At 38.5% G+C, this 8,793-nt stretch overlaps 1 protein-coding gene across 2 annotated transcripts in view; it reads left to right on the top strand.

Annotated features, from left to right (window-relative positions):
• The first annotated feature begins 213 nt into the window (after positions 1-213).
• Positions 214-8,793, top strand: part of LOC122069002 (regulation of nuclear pre-mRNA domain-containing protein 1B-like) — a 51,203-nt gene continuing 42,623 nt past the window's right edge. The window contains exon 1 of one of the 2 annotated variants that reach the window (XM_042632927.1): positions 214-563. The gene's annotated coding sequence lies outside the window, so the exon portion shown is untranslated. The remainder of the gene's footprint in view (positions 564-8,793) is intronic. The other variant, XM_042632928.1, reaches the window with a different exon arrangement.

The following is an 8,793-nucleotide window of genomic DNA, read 5'->3' as shown; positions in this document are numbered from 1 at the left end:
CGGATTGAATCAGTGAGTATCGGTCTGTTTTTGCCCTTGGTTTTTCTAAGAGGTATAACTTTTTTACTGTTTTACAACTTTAAAACGATATAGGTAACTGATTTGGATCGAGCAAGAATTAAGTATCGGTACTTGATTGAGTATCGGTCTCAGCCAATATCAATACGATACCGATACTTGAAACCAAGTGGGTTTTGTGATATTTTTAAGTCCGTAGACATCAGTCGCTTCCCTGCTTCCTCAGATTCCGGTTTTTCACTTTTAATCCATAGAAAACGTGAGAATCCTCTTTCTGTTATTTGTCCGGCGGATCCCTCTCTTTCACCACCTCCCACCCCCTTCAAACTTTTAACACAAAACCGAATTTCCTTTCCCTCTTGTCTCCTAACATCTGATATCTAGGGTTCGAGGGCTTAGTTTCTGATTTTCTGGGAATTCTGGCTCTGGTATTGTTCGGTTTCAGGAAATTTCAGCCTGGATTGGTGAATGAAGTAAACTGGAAACGGGAGAAGTTTTTCTGTGGCTTCTCCAATGGTTCGAATGGTGTCTCAGTTAGAAATCAGGTTAGTCAATTGGGTGCTTTTCTTGTTCTTCACTTTCGCTTTTTGGCACAATGAACTAGTATGGTTTTGCTTAATTTTGATTTTTTTTGGGGCCACAATTCTGTTTGTGTGGATTATAAATTATGCTTCTGGAAGGTAATGTGGTTCTGTGGCCTTCTTAAGAGTCAAATTGGTCTCATGTCTCAGAGGACGCCCTGAAGAACTGTTATAAGTCTAACCCTGCAACGAATTAAATGAGCATAGGTAGCGGATACTTTTTTTACCAGATAATTTGACAAGACAAGATTTTAAGACTTTGTACTCCTGAAATAACCTGCATGAACCGATATGATAATTACTTGCTAAAATCCTGTGAAATAAGACTCTAGGAAAATTTTTTCTTTCCTGTTATTTTAACTGCACATGTGCATTTTTTATTTTTATTTTATAAGAACTTTACTTGTCTTAGAATGTTTGGTTTTCATGCTTTAGAAATTGAAGCATTAACATTGGATTCTACTTTATAGGTTTCAGGTCTTCTAGGTTGTAAATTATGGAGTTGTAATAGTTATTTAAAATTGGGGGCATTATGTAGTGTATAGAATGAGAAATCAAGGTAATGTGGTAGAATGTAGAACTTGAATTGAGCGTATGAAATTGAAAAGTGATCTTTTATGATCGATTTTGGTTGAAACTGTGTGTGTGTGTGTGTGGGGGGGTGTCTCGAGGGGGCTTACCTGAAAAACTTAATTACCGGAGTCCAGTTGATATTTGGTGAATTAGATCAATATCATTTTTTTTCAGTAAACATCAGCTGCAGATCACGTTCCTTGTATTCCTTCAGACTTTGTGAGTCATCATGCAAACAATTTGTCCGATTTGGTTCAAATTAAATCTAACTTAAATGAAAACAACGGAGAGGGAAAAGTTAACAAAACAGCCATGTTGCTAGCCCTAACTCAGCAGGTGGCCTTAATTTGAGCCCTGATTTGAACTGTTGTCTAACAGATGGACTTATCTGAGCTGGAGCCAATCTAAACTGTTGGATAGATAGGATGCCTCTGTCCCACTCCCACCCCACCATGTATTTCATTTTCCCATTGTATTTTTAATCCCTCCAACTGTTTCATTTTTTAATGAAAGTGAAGAAATTGATTTTCAAGGCTTAATATGGACACTATTTGAAAACTTTCTAGCCTGAAACGTGGAACTTCAATGGACGAGGTGAGAGCTGCCTGTGACCAAATTTGGATCCCAGGTGGGTTTTCACTTGGCAATCAAGGGGATCTGTATTTCTAGGACTAGTTACATGACAATTGTACCACTGAAGATGAAGACTCTAGCTTGCTTGATTTGTTTAATTTGACTGGTGTGCCACAATGTAGTAACACCCAGATGTTTGAAAACCAGCAGTCATTTATGGGAAACAAGAGGGGAAAAACTGCTGTTTTGGAGATTTTAGGACTCCTTGCTGCACAAGGGTTTCTAATATGGTGGGTGTAGGTTTGGGGACTGGAAATGGCAGACTAGAAAATAGAAAGTATGTTGGTGTGTGTAATACAGCCAAAGAGAGCGAAATGCCTTAAGCAGTCATATTTTTATTTTCATTAGTTTCTTTGGTAAGAGAACGACAAGTACACATTTATTTAATGTTAAAAATGCTACGATTTAGCAGTGGATGTTGACCAATGGTTGTCATTGTTGTCAACACTGTCATATGAAGTGTGGTGCAGTGGCAGTTGTGGCAGCTAGGCAGTCATATCTGGGAACAGCAGCTTCACGGATTTTTCGAGCCATCCTTTTGTTTGAATTTTAAAGGTCTCAGAACATGAGAAACAAAGATCTTTGAGTGAGCTTTCGAAGGAAATTTGAATCAAATCAACCTGATATCGGAGTGGGAAGTTATGGCTTGTTAATCTTCAAGCATCACATGTAGGTTTTCAGGTGGTTGTTTTGCACACCAGTCAGATTCCAGCTCCATTTTGGGAACCGTGCGCTTGACCTGGGTTGTTGGTGAAAACATGAAAGTTGCAACCTTTTAAGTTATCTTTCATCTGGAAAAAGAATTAGGTCAATCGGAATTGAGTGAGATATAGAGGTTTTAGTAGACAGATATAAATTTTTAGGAGATAAGTGCTCTCGGGCTCTGACAAAGGCTGATGTGAGCTGCTTAGTGTCCAACACTTAACGAGGCTCAACCAATGTCGGGAAAAGCTTATCCCATGTTGTTTTATGTTCAGCTGATGTCAGCAAATGTTCATTTGAAGCCAGTGAATTTCAATTTGGTGCCGGTCGACATAGGTTTGGTTTATGTAACTTTGGATGGATTTTTTAGCATCTTCCAAGCCGAATTAGAGAAAGCTTATTTCTATGAAAGCTGTAGATATTCAAGTCTACTTTCGGATGCAAAAAAAATTATCCCAATTGGAGATATATAGGAGTTATTCCATCTGGATTGAGCAAAGGTCAGTCTTCTAGACTGGGTGCCGGTCCGAACTGGGCGGTTGGACTAAGTACGTTTTTGGTCCATTTGTTTGCCTTTCTAAGGAATTTTAGGGCTAAAAAATCACACCTCTTCAAGAACTAAAAGGAGAAAAAGCCCGAGAGAAGAAAGGGGGAAAATATAGAGAAGAGAAGAAGAGAGTGAAGCTAGGGCTCTTACTTTAATCAATCTACCTACCATTCTTGAGTGAGTTATTGTTCCATTGAAGGCTAGGTGATTGGTAGTTGGGCTTTTGTTGGTAACCTAGAGGGTTTTTGCAAGCGAAGAGAAGAAAGGGAAGGGAGGAGAGATCCCACAAACAAAGGTCCACTTGAAGCTCAAGTTTCTTACATCAAAGGGTTAGTTGGAGATTCTAATAAACCAGTTGGTGACTTAGAGCTTCTCCGGGTGCCAAGAATCGAAATAGAGCAAGGGTTTAAGGGTTTCTACTTAATGGCTTGTTCATTTGTATTCTTGTACTCCATATGTGCTAGATCTAATTGATGTATTGTTGAACACTTGGACTAGCTTGTGCTAGCATAGTATGGCAACCATTTATAGTCCCATTGTTTTTGTATTGAGGTGTTTAGTCGTTGTTGGTCACGGGGGTTGCAGCTTCTTAAACTTTGGCATTGTAGCACCCTTCTAGTTTTATGCTGGGGTAAATCAAGGGTCGTTGCTCCTGGGTCATTGTAATGATCAAAAGAGAAGAGTATTGAGCATATACAAAGCCTATTTGCTGCATTGCTCTGTGGATGTAGGCATGTGATGCAGATAAGTCACTTAATGGGGCTTATTTTATTGCAAATGAGCCTTAGGTTGGGTTATATATGTGTTGGGCCTTTGATCCCATGAGTTTTATTTGTTATGAGCCACTTTAATAGGCCTAAAATATGGGTAGAAAGTAGGAAAACGGGATTTAGTTCATTATTTTAGTTAGAGTCCTATTTTGAATCTATTTCCTTTGTTATTTCAGTTTTCTAGTCAGTTTATGTTTCCCAGTTAGCTAGGGATTGGGTTAGGCTTTTTCTTTTAAGTGTTTGAGTCAATTTTGAGTCTTCTATATAAGTTTGTAAGGGGGCTACAACATTGAACACGGATTTATTAATTAAAAAAAAAAGAAGAGAAAGCTTTGTCCTGGAGAACTGTGAGATGCAATGTTGTGAGAGACAACATGAGTGAGATGCCCTGGAGAAGAGTGAGATGCTCGACCCAACCTATTCCCCTACCCCCATTCTTCCCTTCATTCTTTATTTTCTATTTTATTCATTCTATCGGTTTTGATTTTTATTGAATTTAGTAAAGATCCTGTCTAGGATTGGATCACTTGTGATCCTGTCTAGGATTGGATCACAAGTGATCCAATCTTACATTATTTGGTATCAGAGCCAACCTAACCGATGGAGCCACGCGAATTTTGTGAGAAACTTTCTTTATACATATTCCTCGATTGGGTAAAAGAATTGTACGTCTATTGTGATTCCTACAACCTAACAGAGGCACAACGACTTCAATATGCTTGTCCCCAAATGAGGGATTGTGTTCGAATACAATGGAGAGTCTGTGAAAGGCAACTTCAAGCCCAAAGGCGTGAGCCTAAAACTTAGGACAAGATGGAGTATGAGTTGGTGAGTATGTACCTATCTAAGCAGGAACGAAGAATGTACTTCCCTCCACCAGATTTCCAGAAGCCACCCACAATTGATAGAAGCATGAAGGAATCATTGGCCTCTATTGCAAATGAGTAACAAGAGAAGACACCTCCGACCAGTAAACCAGAGTCAGAAGTTGTGGTTAGTGCTAGTGAAAATCCAGCCACTAACTTGTCGAGGGAAAGGTAGTCATTGATGTTCCTACCAAAGAGATTAATGTGGATGAAGTCGAAAGCAATATAGTCCCAATTGTGGGCAAGGAGATCGAACTCAAGGAGAATGGTGCTTCAACATCTGTGATGACTGTGAAGGTCAAGAACACAGTGGTTAAAGGCGTTCATGTGGATGATCCCATGGATACATTTGAGGTTGAGGTTGAGCATGTGTAGTTCATCATCCCATTGAAGTATCTAGAAGATCATCCCCCTCACATTCTTGACTACATCCTTATTATCAAAGAGCTACCTGAATTTTTCTATAGCTTGAAGAGGGATGTGCAGCATACTATAATCATCCTCACACTCTATAAAATTCGAGGACAGATTTTTTTCTAAAAGAGGGCTAATTGATGCAGATAAGTCACTTAATGGGCTTATTTTATTACAAATAAGCCTTAGGTTGGGTTATGTACGTGTTGGGCCTTTGATCCTATAGGTTTTATTTGTAATGGGCCACTTTAATGGGCCTAAAATATGGGTAGAAAGTAGGAAAACGGGATTTAGTTCATTAGTTTAGTTAGAGTTCTATTTTGAGTCTATTTCCTTTGTTATTTTAGTTTTCTAGTTAGCTTAGGTTTTCCAGTTAGTTAGGGATTAGGCTAGGCTTTTCCTTTTTAGTGTTTGAGTCAGTTTTAAGTCTTCTGTACAAGTTTTTAAGGGCTACAACATAGTACACGAATTTATTAATGAAAAAAAGATAGCTTTGTGCTGGAGAACTGTGAGATGCAGTGTTGTAAGAGACAACATGGGTGAGATGCCTTAGGGAAGAGTGAGATGCTTAACCCAACCTATTCCCCTATCCCCATTCTTCCCTTCATTCTCTATTTTCTGTTTTATTCATTCTATCGGTCCCTGAATTTGATTTTTATTGAATTTAGTAAAGATCCTGCCTGGGATTGGATCACTTGTGACCCAATCTTACATAGCATGTGCCGAACCACACAATATCTGATGTTGTGGATATGCTTTGTGGTGGATGTATGCTTTTACTTTCCATTTGTATTTACTTTTTTGAGGACGTGCATTTATATATTTATATATATATATATATGTATATATGATATGATTGTGCCACCTTATGGTGTTTACTTTCCATTTGCATTTACTTTTTTGAGGACATATATATATATATACACGATTGTGTCACCTCATAGGGCTGGTCACTGGTTTTGTTGACCAAGTAATTGCGGGCCTTGGCTTTGTGCTTGCAGGGTGGTTTGTGCATAAATGTGAATGAATGCCGGGTACATGATTGACTGATAGAACAATACAGTTTAGTGAGTGAAAGGGTAGGACACTTAAGTCAATTAAGTAGAAAGAATAGAGAACGTTTTAAATTATTGATTCAACCCCTCTCAGTGATAGCCATTGTTCAATAATTCGTATCAGAACGTCAGGCTCTGTATTAGCTTTATTGGCTTCTAAGCGATTTTGTAAACTTCAATGGCTTCAATTTCGGAAGGCTCGTCAGGGGAGTGCTCTTTCTTCGATGGCATGGGTTTTGCTTTCTTGAAGAACCATGGTCTTAATCTTGGTAGAAACTTGGGCTTTAGACCGGGATAAAATGGGTGGTCGAATTGGATTTGTATATGGTTTCGACCAGGTTTTGATTTTTCGAGCCATTTCGACCAAATTTCAAGTATTTTGCATGTTTCAACCTTATTGCGCATGCTTCAACCTCAACCTGGTTGAACCACCTATGTAAATTCACTTGTCCCGTTGAAACTTGTGTCTTTTGACCCCCATGTTTGGTATTTGTCTATACCAACTATTACTTAAGATATATTTTTTATTCCATTTATTTATGCGATTTTTAAATTTCAAATGCTGGGATTTTTACTCAAATCTGAAAATTTCGTAAAATTTATCATGGTAAAACATTGCTAAAACCAAAAGTGCGGTAAATAATCTTTTGTTTTGATGTCTATGAAATATTTTCATTTAGGACGGTTTTAGACAACACTCAAGCACACCAAATAAGGTTTGACCGAATGTAACTCCCTTGCCTGGCCATGCATTTGGTATTTTGCTTGCATGTTTAGTCTTACTAGGTTGGACATGGTTACCCTTTTTGCCTGACCAAACTTGGTCACGATCCACTCTCTTCGCTGACCCAACTTTGCTTTTATGTCCTTGCACAAACTTTGGTGCCAAAGATTTCATTTCTTTGTTCAGTGTCTCTATTGCATGTTGCCTCTGCCTTCTCCTTTGAGTCCTTTTCTTCTTATCAGCTCTCATAGGCTTTTTATTTTATTTTTGGAAAAAAAAAAAAAAAACTTCATTGATTAAGAAAGATGAGATCTAATATCAATATCTAGGTTAGTGTTGTTAATGTAGAGCCTATTATTCATAGCCCTTGTGGCTAAATTTTGCATATAGAGGAGTGGAGGACCATATCCTTGTTAGGCCTGAGCCAAAAAGTGGTTTTAAACAAAATATTATGGACATCTAACAATAGGGGTATTGAGCTCCAAGGCCACAATGTGGTGCTCCCCTCAAAAAATAAATCTTCCATTTCCTTAGAATTGTTCCAAATTTCTTCGATTCTCTAGCCTTTGTCTAAAGCCTGCTTCATCCCATAGAGGATGCCTCCAAAGCTTGTCCTGTCATCATGGTTCAAGGTTTCCACCGATACCGTCGAAATTTCCCACATATCGACGGTATCCCAGGACTCCGATACCAAATACCATGTGACTTTTAAAAGTCACTAGTTTCGGCTAGTATCAACCAAAATTCCCACATTTCGACCGAAATGCATTCTAAGCTTGGAATTTGCACATTGATAGAAAATCTACCTAAGAAAGGGAGCTGGGACCAAAAAGGTAAATCCCATGTTCCCCAAACCTCGTGTGCCATCCCTTCGAGAGCATCGGTTCATTTGGATATGGTGGTGGGTATGGACAGTATGGTGGATTTTCTATTTCAGCGGTATGCAACTCGTGGACTGGAACCACCAAGACACTCTACTTGGAATTGATTTTTGAGTGTTGAGTGTTGAGAGATAACTCACAATTATGTGATATTATTATTTATTTTGGATCCTTTGCATTATGTATTATGTACTTATGTAGATTGTAGACTATGTGCTTATGTAGTATAGTTTCAGACTTTTAGTCAATGAATCAACGTACATTACCAAACTTTGGTTCACCCCACAAGTATGACTTTAGGTGTTTTTTCCATGAAACTAATTATGTGAATGTGTTAAAAATTTCTAAAATACGATGTACACAAAAAATATGAAAAAAAAAACACACATTTTGGGGGTGGAAACCAAAGTTTCCATCGAACCGGGATAAATTCCCTAGTTTCCTTGAAATTTCCCAAGTTTCGATCAAAATTTCGGTCCCCCCAAGGTGAGCTCATCATAGTTGTCACGGCGTCAAATCGATCCAAGGCGATGGAGGGTTGGCTAATTGATTTGGCGATGAATCGCCTGTTATGGCATTGCCATGGCGGTCAAATCGCCCATGTGTCATTTTTTATTTTTTCTATTTTCTAAAGTTATTTAGTATGCTATTTTTTTATTTCCCCTATTTTCTAAAGTTATTTAGCATGCTACAAGCCTACAATATATACTCTATAACATATAAAACCAACATTAAGCAACATCAAATCATCAAAAATCAACATAGCCCTATCAAAATCACCCTGCATTTTACAAAAAATCGACCGCCTAGTGAATTAGGCGGACCTGGCGTCTATGGCGGTGCCATGGCGACGCCTATCAGCCAATGGTGACCGCCATTTGTGAGTCACATAAATCGTAGCACTACCATGAACTTCTTTTTCCACTAGGACGCCAAATCGCCTAGGCGACGCCATGACAACTATGGAGCTCATCATTTATTTTGATCATTGTCGTATATAACTGATGAGCTCACCTTGTTCTTTTTTTT

The sequence above is a fragment of the Macadamia integrifolia genome, unplaced genomic scaffold (genome assembly GCF_013358625.1).
Source record: "Macadamia integrifolia cultivar HAES 741 unplaced genomic scaffold, SCU_Mint_v3 scaffold516, whole genome shotgun sequence".
Lineage (NCBI taxonomy): Eukaryota > Viridiplantae > Streptophyta > Magnoliopsida > Proteales > Proteaceae > Macadamia > Macadamia integrifolia.
The sequence above is the reverse complement of the archived record's forward strand: the minus strand, read 5'-3'. Positions and strand labels throughout refer to the sequence as shown.